General features: G+C 50.4%; 1 protein-coding gene across 1 annotated transcript in view; it reads right to left on the bottom strand.

Moving 5' to 3' along the window:
• Positions 1-25,654, bottom strand: part of GRIK3 (glutamate ionotropic receptor kainate type subunit 3) — a 238,891-nt gene that overhangs the window by 173,862 nt on the left and 39,375 nt on the right. The gene's annotated exons all lie outside the window — the stretch shown is intronic.

The following is a 25,654-nucleotide window of genomic DNA, read 5'->3' as shown; positions in this document are numbered from 1 at the left end:
GTTTTGTTTTGTTTTTGGAAGCAAGTTTGATCTTGACAAATTAACCGCCTCCCAACACACACATAATCACTGACAGATAGATTTATTTATCCATTCATTCAACATTTGTTGGCACTAACCATGTGCCAAGCCTGTTGCTAGGCCCTGAAGGTGCAGAATGAAAATCCTAATGGTGGAATAAGTACTGGAGTAGAGACCTGTGTAAGGTACCCTGGATGTGCATCATGAGGAAGAGTCACTACTTTCTGAGGGTGTTTGAAAGGGCTTCATTGTAGAGAGGACACTGGCATAAGCAACAGGATAAGTGAAATTCACCAAAGGAAGCCACGGAACTCACAGAGTTCAATGCAGCCTTGGGTCCTGGCTTCAGGCTGTAACACACATCTTCTCAAACCCAACTGGGCATGACACACCCAGAAATCACAGAGCTTTCCATGGAATCCCATGAGGATGTGAGACAGAACTCTATCATGTGAGCTAAGAACAATTCAGCTAATCGAAACTATGACCATATGAAAAATGGCAATATGAAATACTGTTAAAAATTTTGGCAGGGGAAAAATTATATAATACCAGTGTTATCTCCAATGGCAGTGTGAAGGGCAAGGTTGACAGGTAGGGTAAGGATGCTTGATGTCAGGTGTGATATCCAAAAACTGAACAGTCATTCGCCACGTCAGCTGCTTCTGCTTTCTGGAGACCCATGTTAGCAGGCACCAAAGGTTTAATAAACACATACAGAGGCAGAATTGACTGGGAAAATTTTATCAACCAACCACACAGTTTCTGCAATTTGGGAAAAGACCACTCTCTGATAGGAGGTGGAATGGGTCTCTCTGCTCCTGAAACTACCTTAATGTGAACTAGGAGGGCATCCATCCGCATGTCTTCCACAGGTGGTGAGTGGGGCCACCATACCATATTAGGCCTCACTGCCCTCAGGAAATTCCTTAAACACCAGAGTCTGAAATCAGAGGTCCGCATACACTGACTCAAACGACATTTCTAGCTTTTCTCTCATTCCAGTCCTCTAATCTAGCTGGGTCATTCTACACACCATTCACCTCACATTCTCTACTGTTTTGCCCACCATTGGAAGTTCAATTCCTGGCATGAAAATGGTACTCAGTAAATATTTTTTGAACAAATAAAAGGATGGATGGGTGGAGGAATGGTTGGACAGGTCAGTGAATTCCTATCACAATGCCATTTGCTCTGATTAGAGTAAGTCTCCCCAGATCTAGCTTGTCTTGGAGAACTGGCTCTGAACACTTCACCTCTAGGGTTCCTCTTCCCCAGCCCACTCCATTGTACATAGATTACTTGTTCCTCTTCATTGCTGGTCATGGGTCTGCCATGCTCACTGGGAAATCAATCATGCTTTGATTCCACAGATTGCCCTGCAGTGTCTCTTATATTCCTCTTGGTTTTGTAATTGGTTTTTCATGACTTTGTTCCCCCAATAGTCTTTGACTACCACAAGAAGAATGATCCTATATTTTATTCCAAGACAGTCCTGGACCATTGGACAAGTCCCAGTAGGAACTAACTAGGTGATGATGTGCTCATAACAAGCCCTTGTTGGGGAGCCATGCAAAGCTGTGAGATACCACCAGCCAGGCAAAGCAAAACTGGCCTCTCTCCGGCTCTGCTGCTGTGGGACTTTGGCTGACCACTTGCCGCTGGACCTCCTGGACATAGTCTGGCTCTTCTGTGGCCCTTCCCTTGGAGGACCTCCTTCACCACCTGGTTCTGGTAGGGCTGTCAGTTATAGAGCATCTTCTCCAAGCCATAGAGATGGGCAAGTGTCTAAAATGGCAAATCAGCCTTATCATCCTTCTGACTCCAGGATAGGCACATGACCAAGTCCAGGTCAACCAGAAGGGCTTTATTCAAGAGCTTGGAGGGGAAACATCCTTCCCACACAAATGGAAGCCTGCCTTTGCCATAGAATTGAATGAGGCTGCAGTTAGGCCTCATAGAAGCAAAGTCAAGGGATAGCATGGCTTGATCACCCAGGTCTAGCCACATCTGAACCAGTCTACCTATAGACTGCCCAATTCTGAGGGCCTGCTAATTCCCTTTTTACTTAACACACTTAGAGTTGGGCCTCTAAAATCAAGAGAATCCAGGGTCTAAGTCCTCCCTCTGCACCTTAAAAAGGATGGGAGATGTGCAAATTGCTTCACTTCCAGAGAGGGACAGTGGAGAAAGATTATACTTGGATATCAGAAGCCTCTTAGAAGTTCTTGGCGGTTCCTAGAACCTTGCCCCAATCCCAGGGAGGCTCCTGGGTGGCCTTCGGCAGCTCTGATCCTCAATGCTCAAAGACTTCTAGGTGGATGGCAGGGTGAAGGAGACTGCTGCCTGCCATCTCCTCTCCAGCAGAGTCATCAGCATCCACATCCCCTTACCTGACACCCTCCTTTTCTTATGCTCTTCTTGCAGCCACATGATACAAACAGGCCCACCCACAGTCACAGAGCCCTGGAGACACCCTTTTGGAGGGAACGGGGAAACTTCTCCAGCTTACCTCTCTGCAAAGTGCTTCTGCAGCAGAACCACTCCCCAGGGCCTGGCACCATCTGTTGTTAGAAATCCCCTTTGCTAATTATTAAACTTCTCTGAACGGAAATGAATCACAGAGCCAGGCAGGAGGGGGCTTGAAGAGGCACTGGCAATTTACTTAGCGGCAGTAATCATCCCAGCCAGGCCACACACGGAGGCTCCTGATCCATCTTTGGCACGGGCTCTGCCACGTGCTCTGCATCCCAACGAGGCTGTTATTTCTGAAGGAGAATCCATGGGGCCTGGGAGGCCTGGGAATTTCCTGCAGAACTTCAGTGGTCTGGAACCTCCTTGGAGCCCCTAAGGACCCCACTCTGCCTAGGCCCAAAGAGTCAGCCAGGGCCGAAAGTGGACAGATCCTGATGGAATGGACTGGGCCTTCCGTACTGACTCTAGCATCTTGGAAGCAAAGTAACAGGCTCACGGCACCCCAGTCAGCTCCTAGATGAGGAAACACAATGATGTAATAGGATCTTATCCCTGAATTACATAACAGAGAGAGTGGAAGGGGTAGGAGCAGGGTCTTGAGAAACAGGAGGTGGGTTTCTATCCTAACGAGGGCTCCCACCACCTCCAGGGCTTCCCGTTGCCACTCTTATTCCCCTTTCCCTCAGGTAGGCTGAGCCAGGTTACGTTCAGGGAGTCAAAATGAGTGTAGGGTGCTAGGAAAGAAAATCCCCATGTCTTGAGCACTTTCTAGGGCCCAATCGCTTTGCCATTTTCTCATGGAATCTGCCCAACCACCCATGCAAGACAGGCATTATTCTCATTTAACAGACTAGAAAACTGAGGCTCAGAGAGGAAAAGTGACTCACCCAACGTCCCTCAGCAACCTGGGAGCAGAAGTCAGCCCAGTTCCATGTGACCCTTTTCTCTCAACTACACTAGGGGCCAAAGGATGGGGAGGAACATCTGTGTCCAGAGCAGGATTCATTGACACTCAGGGAAAGCACATGGGGGCCTGGCCCAGGCCGTAGCAGGCCCAGGGTCACCATCATCATCACCATCAGTTCTGAGCAGGTACCAGGTGCCCACTGGCCTTGAGAGTACAAAGACCTGAGAGGCTCCCTCTGTAGACCCTTGGGAAGAAAGTCAGGTATCGGTGACCCATGCCAGTCTGGTATCTGTCCCAGGACAACAGAAGAAAAGCGAATCTCCAGGCAGTCCCTTCATGTACCTATCCCTCCCTTGTTCAGATACTTACAGGGCTACCCCCAGCCCTTAGGATAGCAAACAGAGGCCACCAGGACCCTGCAAATCCTGTCCCCTACCTGCCTCCTTAGAACCATCACTCCACCTCTCCTCCCTGCGTTAGCAGCGCTGGACTTCTCTGGCCTGGGAAAGTGCTTGCTATGTCTGCACACCAGGCCTTTCCTTGAGCTGTTTCTTCCACCAAAAACACCCTTCCCACACTCTTTGCCTGGCTACCTACTCTTTCTTTGGGTGTCAGCCTAGACATCACTTCTCTCTCTTTCCTTCCTTCCTTCCTTCCTTCCTTCCTTCCTTCCTTCCTTCCTTCCTTCCTTCCTTCCTTCCTTCCTTCCTTCCTTCCTTCTTTCCTTCCTTTTTTTTTTGAGACAGAATCTCGCTGTGTCATCCAGGCTGGAGTGCAGTGGCCTGATCTTGGCTCACTGCAACCTGCACCTCCCGGGTTCAAGCAATTCTCCCATCTCTCAGCCTCCTTAGTAACTGGGACTACAGGCATGCGCCACCACGCCCGGCTAATTTTATTTTTGTATTTTTAATAGAGACGGGGTTTCACCATATTGGTCAGACTGGTCTTAAACTCCTGACCTCAGGTGATCCACCTGCCTTGGCCTCCCAAAGTGCTGTGATTACAGGCGCGAGACACTGCGCTGGGCCTAGACATCACTTCTTTAGGGGAATACTCTCTCAAAGCATGAAATGAGGCATGAAAAATGATTGTAGATGACGTAGCAGACGTTTATGATGCTGTGTGCCACGTCCTCCCAGCTCAACTGATTTCAGAACAGCTGTCGTGGACAATACCCTGTCCTTGTCTCACCTGAATTTTGGAAAGGTCACTCAGTCCTCATGAGAAACCAGGAAGTGTGAGGGGAAAGTAACGTATTGGGTGTTGGAAATTGCAGACATGTGCCCAGCTTCTCTGTCCTCCAGTGAGATGACTCTGTGGTGTGTTCAGCTTGGTTCTTCGGGCCACCATGGGATTGAGGCCCCAGCAAACCCATGAAATACTGAGCAGCAGCCACCTCGGCATTCCATTGGCTTTTATCCCTTCCCTGTCTCAGTTTCTCCACACCTGCACTCCTGCTTCTTCCCAAGTAAACTACCTGCCCTCACGTCCTTATTTTAGGCTCTGCTTTCAGAACAGGTGATCACAGAAAACTGTCTTTTTATTAGGTTGGTGCAAAAGTAATTGCATTTTTGGCCGTTACTTTCAATGACAGAAACTGCAATTACTCTTATACCAACTTAATCCTTTATTAGTTATGTGCCTATGTGTTAAAATACGTTAACTGGGAGGCCGAGGCGGGCAGATCACGAGGTCAGGAGATCGAGACCATCCTGGCTAACACGGTGAAACTCCATCTCTACTAAAAATACAAAAAATTAGCCAGGCGTGGTGGCGGGCACCTGTAGTTCCGGCTACTCGGGAGGCTGAGGCAGGACAATGGCATGAACCCGGGGGGCGGAGCTTGCAGTGAGCCAAGATCGCACCACTGCACTCCAGCCTAGGCGACAGAGCGAGACTCTGTCTCAAAAAATATATATATATATATTATATATATGTTTAACATATGCATATATTAAAATATAAACAGCACAGATAATAGCCCAAAGGTAGAAACAACCCAAATGTCCATCCCTGATGAATGGGTCAACAATGTCATATAAACACAAATGAAATACTATTCAGCCTTAAAAAGGAATGCCATTCTGATACATGCTACAACATGGATTAACCTCTAAGGCATGCTAAGTGAAATAGGCAAGACACGAAAAGACAAATATTGTATTTATTCCACCTATATGAGGTACCTAGAATAGGCACATTTATAGAGACAGCAAGTAGGACAGAGGTTACCAGGGCCTGGGAGGACGGGTAATGGGAAATTATTGTTTAATGGGTACATAGTTTCTGTTTGAGATAATAAACAGTTCTGGAAATGGACAGTGGTGATAGTTGTACAAGATTGTGAATCTACTTAATGTTACTGAATCAGATACTTAAAAACTGTTAAAATGGTAATTTTTTATGTTCTGTATATGCATCACAATAAAATACTTCAAAAAACTTTAAATATACATAAATAGCACATTGAGATTCAGGTTTTCACAAATAACATCGCTCAAGACAAGGCTAAAAAAATCAATGAGCTTATCTAAAGTTTTTCTTTTTTTTTTTTTTTTTTTTTTTTGAGAGGGAGTCTTGCTCTGTTGCCCCAGGATGGAGTGCAGTGGCACGATCTCGGCTCACTGCAACCTTCACTCCCTGGGCTCAAGTGATTCTCCTGACTCAGTTGCTTGAGTAACTGAGACTACGGGTACATGCCACCATGCCTGGCTAATTTTTTGTATTTTCAGTAGAGACAAGGTTTCACTTTATTAGCCAGGATGGTCTCGATCTCCTGACCTCATGATCTCCTGCCTTGGCCTCCCAAAGTGCCGGGATTACAGGCTTGAGCCACCAAGCCTGACCTAAAGCTTTTAAAGAGAAAAACAATGAGAAGTAAATGATTATGGAAAATGGTATGCTGATAGAGCAAAAATTGTGAAGGTGGAATTTAAATGATCAGTTTTGGGAAGCCCTGCCCTAAAGGAGATGTTATCCCCACTGCTGTGTGCTCCTGGGGCACCCTCCACTTTTTCCTTTTCCTGTCGCTCATTACAGCCGCAAATTCTTATTTTCTTGTCTGTTTTCCCCACCGGCCTGTAGGTCACATGAGAGGTCGCATGACAGCAGTAACCCGTCTGCCCCATTCCTTTCCGTATCCCAGCATGTAGCAGGTGGGAAGTGTTAATGAACAAGTGCTAAATTGAATGATATGAAATTAGATCTGAGCAGGACGGCCTCCTGAAAGAGGAGAGTCTCCAAAAGTGAGCATGATTTGCTTTAACAGTAAAGAAGCAGAAGAGCATCCCAAACAGCAAACCAAAGTAGTAAGACCTGTGGTGTGTTCTGGAAGCACTGGGTTCTCCTGCTTGGCTACAGCAGGGGACGGATACATGGGAGGGTGTGTGTAGTGGGGTAGTCAGAGAGAAAGCTGGAAGGGAGATGGGCCCGTGAATGCCAACCTCAGGCATTTGGGTGAGTCCCTGCAAGCCAACAGGGCAGTGATGGGGGAAGCTCTTGACTCCTTCCCTTTTACCAGAGTTTTAAATCTCAGCTACTTTGCCCTCAAGACAGGACGTCCTACCTGGGGATGGTCTTCAGGACATCTATGACCTCTTACATTCTATGCAACTTATTATATGAATGTGCATTTTTTTCAAGGGAAAAGGGTTTATCATTTTCATCAGGTCTAAAAAAACTTTGTGACCTCTTAAGCAGTAAGATGCTCCTGGCTCTGGGGAAAAAAGCCAGTTGGGCGGTGTCCCACTCAAATTGTCCCCACCCCCATGGGCCATGGACCTTGGCAGACAAGAGTGCCAAGGTGGACAAGGTCTACCCAGTGATCTCAGCCACTATCCAGCTTCACAACTGCCCAGATTGAGGATTGGGACTCAGGAGGTATGAAATTGATTGCATCTCAAGGTATGCTATTGGTTGAAGGGATGATGGGTGTTGATCTTGACCCCCTCCCCATGGTTCTTGGATCTCTCTGTCCTTCCTGGAGCTCCGAGTCATCACCTGAGTCAGAGCCCCTTCCATTCTATACCAGCACAGTCCCAAAGCACCAGGACTCTCAGGTGACCCCCCTTATGAGTCCCACTTCAGGGGTTAGGGTGGGCTGATCGATCCCCTCCCCAGTCACCCACACTTCTGAAACACATCCCTCTGCCAAAAAGGCCTCTGGACATAGAACAGATGAGAGTCACTTATTTTTCTGTCCTGACCCAGCATCTGGCATAGAACAGCCAATCATAATCTAAGAGTCCAAGCAAGTGTGACCAGCAGCAATTATGGGCAGTCTCGCTTGGTCTCTCCCTCCAGAGGCTGGCTGTCAGCCCCCTCCCCTCCCCACAAGTAGCCAGTCCACATCATCCCTCTGGTGTTGGAGTCAGGTAGATGTGGATTCAAATCCCACATGGACCATTTGCCAGCTCGGTGCAAATTACTTCCTTGAGAATCCTCCATTTCTTTAGCTCTGAAATGGGATTAGTAATCCTTACTTCATTGAATCCTTATAGGGTAACAAATGAAATCATGCCAGCCTCTCCCAAACCAGGTCCTATTGTCTTAAAGATTTGAGACTTATATCTCCCTCTTGGAGATGTATAAGATGCACTATTATACTAAAGGTTCTGAGAAGTTCTGGATAAAAGAAACCCAGAGCTGGACCATGAAATTCTAATATGAGAGCACCCTTACCACTGTGTGCACAGCCGGTGGAGAAGCAGAGCTGGTGTATGTAAAAGCAGCAGCTTGAGCCTGGCAGGCAGTAGATGCTCAATTAACAGGCTCTGTCTTCCCCTTTGCAGAGCCAGATATGCAAAAAAAAAAAAAAAAAAAAAAAAAAAAAAAAAAAAAAGTAGAAAATTAAGATAATAAAGCCATTCCCCTGCGATGCTTCCTGTGACAGCTCTGAAGGCAGTCTTAGGGGAGGGGGCTGGAGAGACTGAGGACCCAAGGCAACAGTTTCCTGGGACCAGCTGGTTGATTCTGGGGAGGCTGCCCTGCCTTGCTGAAGAGGGTGGGTGAATCCTGACAGATTTGAATGCTTCTTAATTCTCATGAGGGTTTCTCTTCTGACAGCCAAGACCCACCCACCCATTAGCAGGACTCGGTGGCCAGAGCATTGAGAAGAGAAAATCAGTGAAAAGGAAACAAGCCAATAAACAGAGTCCACCCACTGCCAGAAGCCCCAGAACTCCATGTGGAGCCAACTCTTAGGGCAGGCCCTGCAGGGCAAGACCTCCCCTACACAGCCACAGGGACCCAATGGGGCTGCTCTCTGCACATCACTCCCCCTACACTGTGTCCGCTGATTATGGCAGTGTTCCCTACTACAGCATAAACGAATGCATTATGTCTTTGTTATGCTAATGTCATAGCACGACGCAATTTAAATAGCACTTCCAGAAAAATTAAGTATGTTCATTGACACAGTGAAATGTTTTCACCCTCAATGTAACCTTCACAGATTCTGTACAAAATCCATCAGTCAGTGAGCTATTCATTTGCGAATGCTTAGCAATTATTATGCTAATGCATCACAATGCATTACAGCAAATTCTCTGTAAGTGGCAGGAAGTGCAGCTGCCTGGCACACACCGCACCCAGATTACGGGGCATTTATCAATATACTGAGCCATCACTGCAACTTGAGTCCAACCATATTTTGAGTCTTGCCTTCGAGAAGCAGACCTCCACAGGTTTATGGATTCAGCTAGAAAGCAAACATCAACACATCCTTAAAGGTCTCCCAGCAGGGAGGCGTATCAGTTAGCTACTGCTGCATAACAAATCATCCCAAAATTCAGTGGCTTAAAGCTATAAGCATTTGCTATTGCTCAGGAGTCTATGGATCAACTAGATGAATCTACTGATCTGGGCCAGTTAGGCAGACCTAGGGTGGGCTCACTAGTGTATCTGTGGTCTGTGGAGGTTAACTGGTCTAGGATGGCCTTGTTTCATGACGGACAGTTGGCTGGCTGGCTATCAACTGGGGCAAGGAAGGTGACTTGGCCACTCATCTCTCATCATTTAACAGGAACACTAGGCTAGTCCATATGACAGTAGCAGAATTCTGAGAGACAGTAAAAGCATGCACGGAGCCTTTGCAGAGGTCTAGGCTTAGAACTGGCACAATGTCCCTCCTGTCACATTCTATTGGCCAAAGTAAGTCACAGGGCCAGCCAGATTTGAGGGGTAGGGAAACAAACTCCACCTCTTGATAGGAGATGCTAGTCATGTTGTATAGACCAGTAATACATGGAGGAATGGAGAACTGCAGCTGTTTACTATCAGTCTGCTGCTGGAGAGCTGTCTGAATTGTACATATTGGAAGACCAAGGTAGGCTGGCCTTGACCATGCTCAGTTGCTACCTTAGCAAGCAGTACAGCTTGCTAAGTAAATCAGGGTTGCTACTGATTATGGTGACTTTTATAAACTGAATTGTCCCTCTAGGTATGGTACCCACCTCCAATTTAATAGACCGGTCATTGCAATAGAAGAGGGCTTCAGATCCACCAGCCCTCGATACAACACATGTTCTACCTGTAGGGTTGGCCTGCAAGGAACCATTCACACTCCTTTTTTGGACCAATGGCATGTGCCAATGAACCAACAGGCCAGGTCTTACCTGTGGCTGGGGATTGGTGTCCAGTTCTGGTCCATTCCATAACTCAAAGGCTAGTTTTGGCTTCTTGACACAACCAATTGAGCAGTCAGATCTAGAAGGCTTGGGGCTTGAAGCTCTGGTGCAGGAATGCTCTCGATTTGGAAATGGCTCATACTGTGCCTGCCCTGTCTGCACCCTTTCCAAGGGACCTGCCCTATTCATAGCCTTCACTTCCTTGGAGGTCAGGTTTTGTATCACATACTCCTTAGACACAGATGATTGGATGAAGGGAGAGGCACTTGACTCAAAGACAGACAACCTATGACCTGGCTCATAAAGAAGAGTTGATCTAGAGTTCTCTTGCAAATCTCAACTAAGAAACACAGAAAAGCCTTGCTGGTCAGTGGTGGCAGGAGCTGCAGTTGAAAGACCATGAGTTGGAGTCAGACCAGAGAGGGCATGATGGGCTGTGGGACACAGAAGCCACAGATTGCAGAGGATGTGGATGGAGGGAGAACAAGGCTGGCTCAAGTTTCACAGGGTTGAAACCACACTGCCTCTGAGATGAGGGCAAGGAGAGGTCGGCAAGAGAAGAGAGAGAGAATGCTCCCCAGAGTCCCCTGGATTTCAGAAGGCTCTCCAGGTGTAGCTCCAATCTACATGCATCTTGAGAGGACGCCCTCTTGAGCGGTAACTCAACAAACCCGACCACAGCACCACAAGTTCACATATTCCCGAGTGTCTGGGTCTCCGTGTTCCCCTGTGTCTTTTCCTAGTAAAGTTCCCTCTGAGAATCTGACTTTATTGTAGTGGAACCAGCAGAACCAAACCATGAACCCCCAACTTATTCTCCACACAGTAATCAGTGGGATATTTTAAAAATACAAATCTAATCAGGCCATAACCCTGCTTAATGCCTTCAGATACTTTTCATTGCTCTTAAGATCAAACCTAAATCCTCCCAAAGTCTACAGAGTGCCGTGTGATCCAGCCTCTGCCCAGCCCTCCGGCCCCACCTCCCGTGCTCTGCCCCTGCCCTGCACGCTGTGTTCCATGTGGGCACTCAGCCCCCTGCAGTGTGAAGGTGCCATGCTGCTTCTCACATGGGTCTTCTCTTTGCTCGCTCCTTCCTTTGCTTGAGACACTCTCCCTCCTCCTTCTGTGGCGCCACTTGCATCCTTGGCTACTGGGATCCAGTTTGTGTGGTTTGGACTCTGGATGCCTGGATTTCCTCACCCCTGAACCCTTCCCACCTAGACTCAGGGACCCCCCCATCACCCAGATTGACAAGTGTGAAAAATAGGCACCTGGGATGCTGCAGGCCTGGACAATCAGCCCTGCCCATCCCCAGGGTCCTGCAAGGTCTGGCTTCCCTCAGTAGGTATCTTCTTCCCTACCCAGTCCCACACATGGGAAACAGAGCATAACCACAGCAATGAATAAGAGGGATCAGTCTAGGCTCCACAGTGACAGAGAATCCCTTCCTGAGGACCCCGATGGAATATGTCCACTCAGCAGATGAACCACCACAAAATCCCAGTCTGGAAACCTGAGAGAACTGCCTTGCCCTTTTATTTATAGATGAAGAAACTAAAGCTCCCAGCACCTGTCCCTCCCTTTGTCCCTCTTCCTGTCCCATTGGCTTGGCCAAGAAACAATGAGTGGATGATTATATTCTCAAAACGATGACCATAGCTGAAACATACTGAGTGCTGGATATATACCAGCACTAAGTGTTTTATGTGGGTTATTTTATTTTATCCTTACAACACATTAAACAGATGAATAAACTGAGGCTCAGGGAAGTGTTAAGCATCTCATACTCATTACATGGAGACACTGGGATTTAAACCCAGGCAGTCTTGTTCCAGAGCTAATGCCTTCTCTGCTACCCAGAGCTGCCTCGGTCAACTCGAGTTATCTGGGGTTTCTCCGTGGAAGCAAGTGGCTGGAGGGCAGGTGAACAGAGAGGGGTGTGCAGTGCCCACCTGCCATTGCCACAGGGCTGGGCTGGGCCTCTGGGAGGGTGAATGGGTCACCCAGCACCAAGTCCCTTTAGTTGCCTGCCTGGTGACCAGGGAGAGGGGGCAGTGAGCCAGCCTGCCAAGGTCAGGGATGATGGAGGGACAGGTAAAGGGAAACTGCCATGAAAGCTCTATTCAGCAGATGCTTTGAGACTCCTCACAGCCACACAGTAAGTTTGGGATCCTTGTTCCCATTTCACAGTTGAGAAAACTGAGTCCTGGACAGAAGAATTTGTCTACAGCAGATAGCCTATAAGTGACCAAACTAGGGAATGCAGCCAGGCCTGTCTGATTGGAGTCTGTTCCACTTCACCTAGAATCCAGCCTGGACCTCCAAGGGGCCCAGGGTTGGGGGAGAGGGGTGAGTCACGTGTCTCTTTACTACTCTTGTGTATCCATCCCAGGAGGCTATACAGGTTGCCTACAGCATTCCTGCTGTGAACGTTTTTGAGCACCTACTATGTACCAGGCACTGTTCTGGGCATTGCAGATATGACAGCCTGGAGCCTGATCAAAGGAGTCACTATAACCCAATAAAGGCAGAAGGCAATGCCAAAGAGCAGCACCCCAGCTGAGCTGTAGAGGAGCCGTGTGTGTGTCTCAGAGCATGTGTGCAAAGGAACATGAGCTAATAAGCAAACAGGGAGTGGGAGCGTGGAGGAGGTGCTGCAGGTGGAACAGAGTCCTCCCCAGGTGCCCAGCGCTGCTCCTACGTCCTCCCTACTCCCTCCAGCTCCTCCTCCAGCAATCCCACTCTTGCTGCCACAGCTCAGCCCACTCAGCCAGGACAGGTTAGGACACCCCACACGGCATGTCTCCTATAAACTCTCAGCAATGTGCCAGTTTGTTTCAGCTAAACTGGGTGGGAGGGAGGAGTGAGTGCGTGGTGCTGGTGAAAAGCGAGTACCTGGGACAGGACTCTGATGGTCAGGGCCCCGGCCGGGCAACAAGAGGCGCTGTGGCTGTGGTCCTAAGGGGCAGGGTCTCACATGAGGTTACTGCTCCCACAGCTTCCGGAGGAGGCTTGGCGCACCATCCAGAGGAGTTGGGAGGACACAATTCCTTGGAGAAGGCTACTCTGCCTGCAGCTGAAAGCCTCGAGTCCTTGCTCCTTAATGTGTGACGTGTGGACCGCAGCATCTGTGCCACTAGGAGGCTGGTTAGGAATGCAGAGTCCAGGGCCGAAAGAATAGATGTGCATATGAACAATTCATGGATTCAAACTGGAGAAGAAACACCTCAGGTGACTTACTTAAGGGAAAAATCCCATGATTCCTCATGGGTCTGAAGGGAAGGGGAAAGTCCCCGCCCCCAGCCAGGCCAAGCCTTCTAAGGGACAGTCAAGTCACTGGCCTTTCCAGTCAACTCACTGGTCAGGAAGGAAGGGTGGAAGGGGCAGCCCAGGGACCGGGGTCTTTAAGCAGGGAGGAAAGTGGAGGGGTCAGGAACAGAGCTGAGGCCAGGAGAGGGCGGGAAGTGAGCAGGAAGTGGGAGTGGTGGGGGAAGGGGCAGGAGCGGCTGCCAGGCTGGCTGAAGGTTGTTGGCCAACAAGTAGGGCAAGGAGCCGACTGGAACTCGCAGATAGAGCCGCTGACAACTCCCCGGAGCCCGATCATCTCCGCGGACAATTAAAACCCGGCTGTCTCGGCTGTCTGGAGCGAGCCCTGGCTGAGCCCAGCCCACCTGCTGCAGCAGCGGCTCTGGCTCCAGCCCTCTTCTTGTCACACACACGTGGGCTCTCGCACAGCCACACGATCGCACATTCCCTACAATCCTCACACCACACATCAGTGTGCACCCATGCATGTGCACACCCGAGCAGCGTGCAGATTCTCCCCCACACAGACACTGAGGGTTGCCTGTGCTGTTGAAATCTCTGCCTCTCTGGGGCATGGTGCACACACAAACACACCCTTCCCACAAATGGGATACTCACATTGTAACACGGATGAAAGCATTCACACGCACACTCTGGGATGTAGGGCCCCATATACCCACATCTACTCTGCCCCATGCACACACTCCTACACGCATGTTCTGCTCACACACCCACAGGTACACATGGCACAACGGCACACTCCCACATGCATGCACACCCCTTCTGGCACCAGGTGTAGGAGGGGTGATAACTCCAGGGAACACTCATGAGAGCTTCCTGTGTGCCAGGGACTGTCCTAGGTGCTCTCCATGTCTTCATTCCTCACTGCAACCCTAGGAGGTAGGGGCCATCATCATTCTCATTTCACAGATACGGAGGCACAGAGAAGTCAAGGCATTTGCTCAAGGTCACACAACCAAAAACAGCAGCAGAGCTAGGCCTCGAATCCACGCTTTTGACCACCACTCTATAATGCTCTATCCCATGATGCTCATGGCAGGAAACCTTCAAAACAGGCCCTTCTTGACCCCCCAGTTTAAATCAAATTCCCCTGTTACATGGTCTTGGAGTGCCTCTAGGATTTTCCTTGATGTTAATTATCACAGTTAATAATATATTTATTAAATTTTAGATTTTCACTCATTCATTCTACGAATGCTTATTGGGCATCTACGAGGTGCCTGGCACTGTTCCGGGCACTGAGGCCTCTTCTAGTCTCTGTCTCTCCCACCGCTGCCCACCCATGGGGGTGGCGATTCTGCCACAGTACCCAGCAGGGTGTCTTTGACACAGAGCAGCACTCAATAGGAATCCAAAGAATGAATCAGTGAGGGCATTCCTAAGACAGACTAGACTGCAACAGTGTATTCTTCCACTCGCGCACACAGGCGAAGAGCCTTGGGATCCAAACCTTGCATGCCTGCAATGTCCCACTCAGCCTCAGCGCCCACATGCCACCACTCACGAGCCACACACATGCTCATGCTCTAACACACTCACACGCTTGCACACACATTTACTTTCTCCCACGACACCACAGCCAGGCACACTCACACCCACACATGTGCACTTGCTCTGACGCTCACACCACACTCAAAGCTACCCATCCTCACACATGCACACTATCTCCTACCACATTCACATCCCTCATCCCACACTGGTAAGGACAGGAGCCTGAGTCAGGAGCTCCAGCGGGAGACAGGGCTAGTGTAAAGAGGAAAGCTGTTACTCAGGGCACCTGGCCCCAGAAAGTGACTGTCTTAGGCAGCCAGAGATCCTCCCCCAAACCCCTAAATGGCTCCTTCCTGCTTACCCAAAACTCCATAACTCTTATGAGCTCTGGGCACCATGAAGACTGGGTCAGTGTGGACAGTGAGGTGCCTTCAGGGTGTAAAATCCCTCTGGGTCTAGTAGAGAAGAATGGGGCGTGGATGGAAGACTGCACGGTGCCTACAAACCCTTGGGAGAGAAGAAGGTGGTAAATTCCTGTCGGAAACCGTCCCAATTCCCCTCTTTCATGGCCCTTTGTCTGCATGGCTGAAGGGGTGCCCTCACACTGGGATCATTTGACCAGGTGGGCTGTGAGGTGCAGAGCCCAGGCCAGAAGGGCCGCAGCGAATGACAGCAAGGTTGAAAGTTAGTCAGGACATTCCAGGCCTCAGGGGCATCTCAGGCAGAGCCTGAAACATGCGCAGTGGGCAGCTGAGGGGGTGGTGGGGCCAGGCTGGACAGGAGGGAGACAGGTCCCAGCTCAGGCTGGGATGTGGCTTGAAGCCTGGGCAGGGACCAGCAGTGGTCAAGGGCTCTGTGAAGCCAGGGCAGGAACAGAAAGATGGCTCTGGGCACTGGCACTCAGAGCACCTTAAAACAGGATCATCCCTACGGTGGGGGTCCAGTCATGTCAGGGAGGGCTCCCAGTTCTGGGGCAGGCCAGAGGGGCCAAAAAAGAGGGGGTGGGAGAGGAACAAACACAGGTTCTTAGGTGGTGGTGGCAAGCCCTTTCTCTTTAGAGCTCTCCAGGAGGAGACTGAGATGGGGCTGGGGGTGCTACTTTGGCCCTGCCTTGCCCCCTCCTCTGGCTCCAAAGCAGAGCAGGATGGTCCTGGCTGTCCCTAACAAAGCTGTCCAACGTGCTAAAAACCTGGTCTTTCCCCATACCTGGAGTACCCTCCCCACCAGCCACAAGCCCTCTTGTGTCAAACTACCTCCCAGAGCTGCCATCATTCAGGGACATGGGCCTCACAGCATGATCTTCATGGAGCTTTCCTTGATCTCTGGAATGGGGCTGCAAGAGTAGGCATTGTAAAGTTCATGCCCACCTGCACACCTGCCTCAGGTCCTTGTCCTGCTAGGCAAAAGTGTGGGTACTGGTCTATCCCCAAGGTGCCATGGATGGGTCTCAGGTGTGGCAGTGGGATGATCTTTCCTGCTGGGGCATTGAGGGGCAGAGGAAAGGCTCAGGGATCCCGACCTTCTTCCTACACCACAGTGACTGCTGAATGGCAGAGGGCAGCTCTTCAGAGGCCGTGCCCTAAGCTGTTGTCATTTGACCTCAAAAGTACTCATGCTTCCTATCACTCCACAGAACTCCTGCCACAATGTTGTGTGTGGGCTCCCCATCTCCCTGCTGTGCACATCACACTTGGGGTCTTCTTTGTCTGATCTCCCACAGAGTAGGACCCAGCAGTGAATGGTGAGGGTGGCCCCTTCTGGCTGAGTTCCTTCCCTCTTCTCCTCACTGTGGTGTCCTTGTAAGGAATGTAGGGGCAGGGATGGTGGAGAGACATGCCCACTCCAGGAGAAGGTAGAGACGAAGTCTCCCTGGAGCACAGCTCCCCCCAGCTATTCCTCACCCAGCCCAAGAAGAAGGGACCCCACCCTTCAGCCTAGAGGAGCTATCGCTCTACCCCAGGGACCCAGAGGGAATCCTAAGGAGCTGGATGCCCAAGAAGACAGCCACTGTAGAAAGCTGATGAGTCTCAGTTCTAAGGCCTGGCTTCCGCACAGAATGGCATGATTCCTCAACATCCATCCAATGCATCCATCCACCCACTCATCCCACCGGTCCACCCATACATCAGTCTGTCCATCCATCTATCCATCCATCCATCCATCCATCCATCCATCCATCCATCCATCCATCCATTTGTCCATCCATCAATCCAACCATCCACCCTGTCCTCATCTCTCTGTCCATCCTTCCATCCATCCATCCACCCATCCATCAGTCCGTCCATCCATCCATCCATCCATTAATTAAGGTCATGTTCCCTGAGCTCTGTCTGTGCCAAGCCCCGGGTTCTAGGGACAAAGAGATGAATAGAAACAATCCCTACCCTCAAGGAGCTTCCAGCCTGATCAGAGAGAAGATGTGAAGGAAGAGAAGTGACAAGGCAGTGCGATAAGTGCAGTTACCAAGCCCTGAACAGGCAGCTGCTGAAGCACATCTGCCAAAGCCTGGAGGAGCTGAGGAAGGCCTGGCAGAGGAGGTGACATTTAAGCTGAGTCTTAAAGAATGAGTGGCAGTCTTCCAGCCAGAGATGTGGGGGAGAGCTCATTCCGACTTACCTTAGAGATGCCTTGTGACAGTTTTAGCTCCACAATTAATAACTTTGGGGTCAAACTAAATTCTCCCCAGCCTTTGAGCTCAAAACTAATGCAGTCATTTTAGACCTCGATCTAGGAATTGCAGCCTCACAGAAAATAGTCACTCACCCCTCCCAAGGATACAACCTTCCCTTAGAAATCCTAGCACATCCACTTAGGGGACTATGCTGCAGCCCTGTCTGGCTGGGCACTCCTCTGCCCTCTCACAGAAATTCTGATCAAGGTTGAATTATCAGAAGCAGAGCCCAAAGCAGTGGACACACTATGTCCAAAGACAAGTCAGTGGGTGAGGGAGGCAGAGTTTAGGTCACAGCTCCAAGCCTATCAGGTGGGCAGCACTGAGGTTCAATTCCATGTCTGCTCAGCAGAGCTCCCTCCAGTAGCAGACCCTGAGGCAAGGATCTGAGTTCAAGTGCTTTATTTGGGACTTACTCCCAGGAAACACTGGTGAAGAGAGGGAAGGTGAGGCAGGGAAGGGAATGGAGCCAAGAAGGGGAGTGTTGGTGAGCAGATAATCACCAAGGGCAACTCGGGCTCAATCCCATGGGGAGGTGCCAGGAGACATATAGACTACTCCCGGGATGATCCTGCCAGAGGAGTAGAGAAGCTGGGGTATTCATCCTCTAATCCCCATCCTTTATTCACCAAGGCTGTTCCTGAGGCTTCAGCACCCCAGCTTCCCTGGCCTGGAGAACGTCTCCATGGACTCTTGGGTGCTTGTAGCAAAATCCTGCTGGCAAGACTGAAATGGTGGGTACATGGGGCTATAGGTGCAGCCCGGGCCAGGACTCCTGCTGACAATAGCAGGAAGGGCATGGAAGTGACAGATGGGCTATCTTCTGAAATGAGGCAAGTCTTAAGTTCCAGATGCTCAAAAGAAATCTAAGTTATGTACCTAGGAAGACACAACTTTGCACAATGATCAGGGACTACCCAAGCAGATAAATGTCATCCAGATGGCAAGCGCCTGCTTTAATAGAACTCAAGCAGGGCACGAAAGGCACCAGGTCGGAGGGGCCAAGAGCTTTCATGCAAACGAAAACCTAAGCCTGAGGCCGGGCGTGGTGGCTCACGCCTGTAATCCCAGCACTTTGGGAGGCTGAGGTGGATGGATCACTTGAGGTCAGGAGTTTAAGACCAGCCCGGCCAACATGGTGAAACCCTGTCTCTACTAAAAACACAAAAATAAGCTGGGTGTGGTGGCACGTGCCTGGGATTCCAGCTACACCAGAAGCTGAGACATGAGAAGAGCTTGAACTCAGGAGGCAGAGGTTGCAGTGAGCTGAGGTCACACCACTGCACCCCAGCCTGGGCCACAGAGCCAGACTCTATCTCAAAGAAGAAAAGAAAAGAAAAGGAAACCTGAGCCTGGGCCCATCCTTCCAGAGTCCAGGGCATTGCTGACCCAGTGGGGCAGGAGCAATGCTGCAGCCAGCACTTGCCCTCCCACCTCTGGGGCAGCAGGAAGAAGCACCTGCAGGCGTTGGGAGCACCCAAGCCCGCCCAGAGGCCCTGCTGGCAGGGCAAGAAGCAACCGTGGCCACTGGCCAGATGGGCAGCGACCTGAGAGCCCTTTCCGTGGGAGGACTTGGGATGTGCCCAGAGTTCCTGTAAGTGAAGAATAACTTTACTCCTGAGTGTTGCAAAGTAAAACTCCACAAAGTGCCGAGTCACAGAAAACGCCAAGATTCTTCACACATAGAATAATGAGGCAATAAAACTCAACTATAAAGTTAAATAATTTACCATAAATATCTAAAGCTCTCAAATTATTCTCTACATTAACTGCCTATGTTTAAAATGATCTTTGCATTCACTATGTCACAGATGGCAAAAGCAGACAAGAGAGTCCTTGACAACTCTAACTGCAATTAGCCCTTCCCAGCTGCGGTGATTTAAAGGCCTTTTCAGTTAAGCTGAATGAAACACCCGCGCTTTATAAATAAAGGCTTTACCAGGGCTGACAATGAAGTATTTGAAACGTACAGGCCCGAGCTGCTGGAGAGGGGGCGGCGGGGAAAGGACTGTCACTACATCCTAAAACTGAAGCCCTACACACCCCTCAACCCACCACCTCCCCAGTCTCACACTCACGTGATGCTCAGACACACCCCTCTCCCTGCACAAACGCAGGCTCACGCCCTCCTCCCCTCCCCACAGACACACCCTTACTCCCCCTTCACATTCCTGTACACATGCTCCACGGTCCTGTAACCAAGCACACGCATCCTCTCTCCGCACACACACGCACGCACACAACTGAAGAGGTTGTGTGTCTCCAAGAAAGGTGGCTGGGATCATAAGAAACATTCCAGCATGTAAAGGCCAAATGAGGTCAGTCGTCTTGAGTGGGAGACCCGAGTGCCAGCGCTTGTGGCCAGGCCCAGGAGCCCTCGCCTGCACAGCTCCAGCTGGCAGAGGAGGAGGAGAAGGAGTTCTCTCTGTGCTGGGGAGGAGTTGCCCTTCAACAACACAGAGCACCTTGGAGACAAGAGTTAGGAGGCGGCTGCGGCAGTGTGCGAAGGAGGTCAAGGTTACCCTGATTGCTGCCAAGCGCTCCTCCCGGGGGCCTGGCTGGTTAATTGCTTGGAGTCTGGCATGGCAGAGGGAGCTGTCAGCAAAATGGCCCCTCTGAATCACATGCTTGGATCTCTGGGATCCTCCTGGGGGACCAAGGCTAGCCCCCCACTGCTTCCCTGCCCAGTCTCTCCCATGGCACAGTGGACACAGACCAGGTCCCAGCCTGGCTCAGAAAAGCTGGGTCCATGGGGTCTTCTTCCTGCATCTCCTGCGGGGACCAGAGCTTGTCCCAACCACAGTCTCAGCCTGAAGTAGCCCTAACCCATAGCCTCTCCCATCCTGTACCCACAACACAGTGATAACCATACCCCACTTTTACTGAGCAATCACTTCATCCCAGACACCATGCTAAACCCCTCCCAGACATTATTCCTTTTGAGGCTCATTAAAATCCTATGAAGCAAATACTATTATTTTTAACATTTAATTCAGATGGGAGAATGGAAGCACAGGGAGGCTAAGGTACCTTGCATAAGGTAGGGCAGCAGGGATCAAGTTGGGCAGTGTAGAGTCCGAGTGGACCCCTCAGCACTGCGCTGGACAAGGACCTCCTGCTTCATACTCCCGAGGCAGGCTGTCCTGACTACAGCCCTCCAGTAAACCTGCCTGGTTGAGCTCTAAGCCCCTGCCCAGCCCTCCCAGTGCCTCCCTTAGGCTTGGGATCCTGTTTCTGAAATATGAGCCAGCCTTGACAGTCACGATGCCCCATCCACCCAACTGGGCACCACCTGTCCTGACACCATCCTGCTGTATCCGCTGGGCTAGGCTCTCCCTGCATAGACATGTCTGCCACTCCTGGGCCGCCATCTGGGTCTCCCATCACAAGATCCTGCTTCTCTTCCCAACTTGGAAGGGCCAATACCCTTGCACCAGGGCCAGCAATGTTCCCCAGGGCTGGGAGAACTCCCAGGAGGAGCTGGCTTCAGGCAGTCTCTGAGGCTGCTGGAGGACTGGCAAGAAATTCTGGAGAAGCATTTGGGCTCCTGAAGGGCTCCACTCCAGACAAGCTCTCATTAATTTGCTGTTTATAATATTTGAGCTCCAGAGAGCTGCCTGGGCTGGGACCCAACTTGCAAAGGAGAAAAATAAAACTCATTCTATCTCTGATGACAAATGAAGGCATTTATAGGAGCTTAAGATAAAGGGATGGGAGGGTGAATATGCATGCACAAGGGGCTGGTCTGAGGTCTACAGCCACTGGGCAGCTGCAAATTGCTAAGCCCAGGGCCCTAGATTCTGGCCAGAGTTCCAGGGAGTGGAGAGGGTGGCCCCTGGAGATAGGATAGCTGGGGTCAGATGAGAAGGCAAGTGGGCAAGTGGCTCTGCTGCAGACTCAAGTCTCGAACTTGCTGGGGCCATGAGCCTCCTGGAAAGACGTAATACTTTTACCTCCACAGTCAGTGTGGGTGTGGAGACTGGCTTCAGGGCCCCACTCCACCTGTACATGCTCCCTTCCCTACAACTGCTCCTTCCTTGGCAGGGGGCAGAGGGTATCAATTGATTATCCTGAGGTGCCTAAGGAAAGCACCTGAGCCCTAGAGCCTGTATCACCACTTCCTTGCTGTGTAAGCAAGAGAGGTGAAATCACTTCACCTCTCTGAGCCTGTCTTCTCATCTGTAAACCAGGAACACTAACCCGTAGCTCGCCCAGGATTCAACAGGCTCGTGTGCATGAGGCACCTAGAACGGTGTAGGTATATCATAGGTGCATCATAAATGCAGTTCCCTTTGCTCTTTCTACTTCCCTTTTCTGGACTCCCCGTCACAGGACTCCTAGATGATCACAGGTCTGAACCCGAAAGGGCCACAGACACCATCTTCCTTAACTTTTGCATTTCATAGGCCCAGAGTGAGGCAGGGAGAAGCCTCAACCACACAGTAGGCCAACAGCAGAGGCTGGGCTCAAGCCTCAGTTCAGACTCCCCAGCACTCCAGCTGTCCCAGAGGGTCACCTCCACGGGGGGCTGCTGGATGAGCTTCCTGTCTACAACTTTCATTTTACAGATGAAATCAGGATCGGGTGTGAAAGGCAACGCGCCCATCACTGGCCACACCACCAGCCAGGGAGAGGCTGGAACGCCAACCCATGTCTCGCTGACTTCAAAGGGAGCTCTTCCCAGGAACCTGACATTCCCCAGTTGAACTCTAAGATCCCTGAAGGCTGTAGCCCTGTTTCAGGTCATTTGCTTTCCCTGGCATCTGCTGAGGGTTCAGCCAAGGTCCAGGGAACAAAGAGTGATTGTAACAGCAAAGGTTCTCAGCCGAGTGGTGAAGAGGGACCAGGACCACTGGCTGCCTCTGTGCACAAGTGCCCTGTATCCTGGAGTGTCCCAAGAGGCTGTGACTGATGGACAAGACTTGGTTTGGGTCAGTGTGCTGGGGAGAGCTGGTGTGGTCAGCCCTCAGCTGCTCCCAGCAGTAGACGGGGCTGGGAAGTAGCCTGGAAATCCAGGCAGGCCAAGCCCAGCAGTAAAAGAAGACATGGGGGGTGGTCCCCAGGAGAAAGCCCAACTCCTGGTCTCCAGTGGAGCTGACACCCTTCCATCGTCTGCTTCTCCTTGTGCTTAAGTTTACTCATATCTCTAAGGATTTGGACCCTGGGTGTAGAGATGAACACCATGCCATCTTCTGCCCTTCCCAAGTTTGAGAAAGGAATGGAGGTTGACTTCAAATACAAGAGTGCCCAGATGAGAGAGGTCCTGAGGCAGGATGTGCAAGGGAAAAACCAGGAGTGTAGTGAGGCAAGACCCTAGGGGCCTGCAGGCAGGGAGAGGCTGGAGAGGGAGGTGTGGGCAGGATGGTGGAGTCACAGATGCCCACCTTGGGAAATCAGACAGCCTGAGGGCAATAGGGAGGCATGGGAGGACTGGAAGCAGAAGAGGGCCATAATGAAATGTTCACGTTACAAAGTCAAATTCTGGGGGTTGAATGACAGAGGCTGGATGGGGTGGGCTTCCTAAAAAATACTGAGTCCAGTGAAAGACGGGGCCAGCCACAGCTGAGGTGCTGTTAACGGGGAAGGCAAGGAGGGATGCGCGGCTAAGTTGTGAGGAGGTGAAGAGGAGGACACATGATGGCTGATGGGTGGGAAGGGTGAGGGGGCACCTGCTGAGTGCTCCTACCTGGGCTCAGTGGAGGTTTCTACTTATAAACATCATCATGAGCAAGAATCAGAATAGCTCACATTTATGGAGTGTTGACTCAGCGTCTAAGCGACTTCCATGCATCAGCTCAGCAGATCCTCACACCTCTGTGAGGTAAGTACACCATCATTACCCACGTTTTACAGATGGGAAAGCCGAAGCACAAAGAGGCTCCTGAACCAGGATTGGGACTGGACAGTCTGATCCCAGGGCCTGAACTCTCCTCACTTTACTGCCCTGCAGTCCTGAGATGGGATGGTAAGTCAGTGATGGACATGGTGACTCCAAGGTGTCCCTTGGACATCTGGGTCAGATAACCAGGAGAAAATGGAAGTTTTAGAAACATCAGTGCGAACATGGCCGATGAAGTCTTAGGGTGGGGGTAAAGGGGACAAGGGGAGGGGCATGTTCAATGGATCAGCCATGGAGGAAGAGCCAGAGAGGTGACCACACATGGCAAATCTAGGGTGCCATGTGCATAGGTAGCATGGGAAAGCGCCGGGACCTGGTGCCAGAAGCACTCCAGCTGGAGTGAGGAGGCTGGGCCTGAGAGTCCCTACTTTGCCTCTTGTTGGAGGTACATACTTTTATTTTTATTTAGATATGGAGTCTTTCTCTATCACCCAGGCTGGAGTGCAGTGGTGCCATGACAGCTCACTGCAGCTTAGAACTGGGCTCAAGTGATTTTCTGCCCCAGCCACCTGAGTTGCTGGGACTACAGGCACACACCACCCCACCCCACCTGGATGTGCATCCCTGAACCAATCTCTCAGCTCTCTGAGCACTTGTGCCCATTTTCGATCAAACAGGACATTAATAATACTCAGTGCATGGGGCATTTGGGAGGATAAAATACAACATCCAAAAGCCTTTTGTTAACAGGAGCTCGGATGGACATTAATATGCATCCTTAAGGTGACATGATGTGAGGCTGACAAGGTATATGCAGATGACAAGTGTGAGGCAGAGAGGGGGTGTGGTGGGCACTGTGATGTGCTCCTGGGTGAGTCCCCTAGAGCCAGAAGTGCCCTCAGCCAGCACCTGCTTTTAGGATTGCCTCGGCTAAAAAAAATTCGCCCAAGGTCATGCCTCCTTCCAGGAGTGGCCCATATAGAATAAATGACCAACACAAGGGCTACAGGCCTGGCCCTCTTGCCCCAGTACAACTCAGCTCTGCAGGGCCATCCAGCTGCAGAGCCCCACCTGGGGCTGACAGAGGCCTTTTTTTATGACTGCACTGCAGCTCAATTTATCTCAGCCTAATCCTGCTTCCCCTCCCTTCTTCCCCAGGGAAGGATCGCAAGCACAGTCCTAATACATACCCTGCCAGGAGCCCACCACAACCACACTTCACCATCCAGACCAAGAGACTCCATCTGTCCAGGTGGCCCCGCCCATGCATGGATAGTGCTGGCCCAACAGGCAGCTACAATGACCTCTCTGAGGATTCCACACATGGTCCAGCTGTGGGGTCCACATAGATCAGGGCTACCCCCTTTTCAGTTCTCAATTCGGTGACCTAAAACACGTTACCTCACCTCTCCAAGCCTTGGTCTCCCCATCTGTCAAATGGAGATAATAACCCCTACCTCACACAATTGTGTTAAACCAGGAAACACTTCTAAAGAACTTCACACGCTATCTGTTAGATGATATGGGCTCTGCCTTCAACCATTTAACCATTAAATTTTCCCATTCCCATTTATCAAACAGTTTACAAATGTCCAAGTTTCAAGTTATTTAAGCTGTGTAACCTTAAGCAAGTTACTTAACTTCTCTGTTCTTCAGTTTTATTACCTATGAAATGGCATCAATCTCATAGGGTTTTTGTGAGGATAAGCAAGTTCATTTGTGGAACACTTACAGAGCAGTGTCTTACACACAGTGATTCTCCATAAATGTCAGCTGTTACCTTCAGAACTCTCCTTCTGTGAGTTAGTACCAAGAACTTAATGCAATACTCTTGGCTGTGGCCTCTCCCATGCAGAGCAATGTGGTACTATCACCTCCTCTACTGTAGAGCCTTTATGTTTAATGATGGTGCCCAGAATTTTTGGAGAGTGATTCTTTTCAGCTGCCGTACCACACTGGGCATCATTCTAAACTTTCGGGCAGAAAAATAACAATAATAAAAACGAAAGAACTTTAAATTTTTAACACATACTTCCAGGGTACATGTTCCCTTTTTGACTCAGGTTAGATTCTAAACCTGCATTGGGAATCACACCTTTCTCTCTGTGACAGTTCTCCTTGTTCAATTTCATTCAGCCCGGTGAGAGACCTTCACAAACAGCAGACCAAAGAGAGCTCACACATGAGACAGACAGACGCTGCTGGTGACCTTTGCAGAGCGGCGGGCCTGAGAGCAAGCTGCGAAAGCCTGGAGCTTCACAGATGCCCACCAGAGGGAGGGAGTGGTTTCATGA

This window comes from Chlorocebus sabaeus, chromosome 20 (assembly GCF_047675955.1).
Source record: "Chlorocebus sabaeus isolate Y175 chromosome 20, mChlSab1.0.hap1, whole genome shotgun sequence".
NCBI classification, from domain to species: Eukaryota; Metazoa; Chordata; class Mammalia; order Primates; family Cercopithecidae; genus Chlorocebus; species Chlorocebus sabaeus.
This window is presented reverse-complemented; position numbering and strand designations above follow the sequence as displayed.